Genomic DNA, 1669 nt, shown 5'->3' on the forward strand with positions numbered 1-1669 from the left:
GAAGTCTCTATCCACGGACACAGACCACGGACCGTGGTCTGATCTACGGACCGTGGGTCTGTCCGTGAGTCGGGACTTAGACAATTTTCTGAGCTGGGTCTGGGAGGGGTTGCAGTGGTGAACCACGGACCACCAGCACGGGCCGTGGTCTGACCTACGGTCCGTGGATGGTGACCGTAAGTTGCACTTGCAACTTCTCGAAATCTGTATTTTTGGTCTGTTTCGAATACGGGGTGTTACAATGATGACCTGAACTAAAAATTCCAGCCCATTTTGATGTGGCTCCGGCTACCACCAGAGATGAGGTTAGACTTGATGATGGACTATGGAGTCCGAGGCTGAGACTGATGATGATCAATGCAGTATCAAGAGGACCATGTGCTTGGAGGCCTGACTGATTTAGAGGAGGCTATGGTAAATGATGTAGTTCAGACCTCCTTAAGGGATACTTTTATGGCAGGCTCCAGTTGAGCCATGACTGATGAGACAATGGGCACTGATGCCCAACTTGAGAGTGTGAACCTGGGCACTGATCCCCCTATATACGGAGCGACTAAGACACAAACTTCACCCAGGCTTAGCCTGGCAGGATGACTTCTTACCTCCCCCTCTATTGAATTATTGACTATTTTGTTCTTTTAGTTGCATTTGACGACAACTAATAATTTTTGTTGGGTGGGGTGAGGTATTTCCATACCTACCTCTTGTGATTTTGACTTTTTTTGTGAATATTTTTGTTCATTTATATATATTGATCTTGTGGATGTTTCAGCTTGTGGCCCACTCTTTTAAATTGGAAATGGTTTTTGAACCAAATTTTAAGAATTTTGCCAGCTCTTTTATGTGTGATTGTGGTTGTTCTTGTTCAAATTTGAGTGTCGGTTGTGGTCAATACCGATGACTTGAATAGTGCTCCTAATTGAACAAAATGAACGTAGGGCTACGATGAGGCAAATGAAGTAACATAGGTAATATGTGAAATTTTATCATCTCGTTGTGACTAGCCGGTTGTCAAATAAGTCTCTTGTGACGAACATTACATGCTAGCTAAAGTGTGAAGTCTTGTTGATAGTTGTACCAATGCCTTGTATGGTGAGATTACTCTGAACATTGTGTGTGATAACACCTAGAATTTACCCTGTTGGTCCGGTTGATTGAGTGATCCAATCCCTTGAAATGATCTTATGCAAGAATTTTGAATAGTGAAACAATTTGACAATATACCTCTTTTGCAACACCCCGGAATTTAGTGAGTTCTAGAGCCTTTGGTAAGAATTTTGGAGTGTCGTATGAGGATTAAAATCAAAAGAAATGGTTCCCTTACTTAGAATAGGGGTTTTAGGGGTTAAATATCCGGGTAAAACCCCCCAAGGACCATCCAAAGGATCCTGGAGGAGGACCCCAAAACAGCCACCAAAACAGTCCCTAAAAACAGATTTTTTGTGACCTACGGATGGCCATTCATGGCCAGTAGATCAGACCACAAACCGTAGGACATGGTCATAGGTCAAGGCCTGAGTTGCCTGCAACATTTATACCTCAGACTCCAACCACTAGACCAAGCCACGGACAGTAGTCCCATCCACGGTCCATGGATGGATGGGCGTGATTCAAGAGCAGTTTTTAGCTTTTAATTTTTAGTTGAGTGTTTACGGGTTAAGTTAGTTAT

This window comes from Solanum tuberosum, unplaced genomic scaffold (genome assembly GCF_000226075.1).
Source record: "Solanum tuberosum cultivar DM 1-3 516 R44 unplaced genomic scaffold, SolTub_3.0 scf00054, whole genome shotgun sequence".
NCBI lineage: Eukaryota > Viridiplantae > Streptophyta > Magnoliopsida > Solanales > Solanaceae > Solanum > Solanum tuberosum.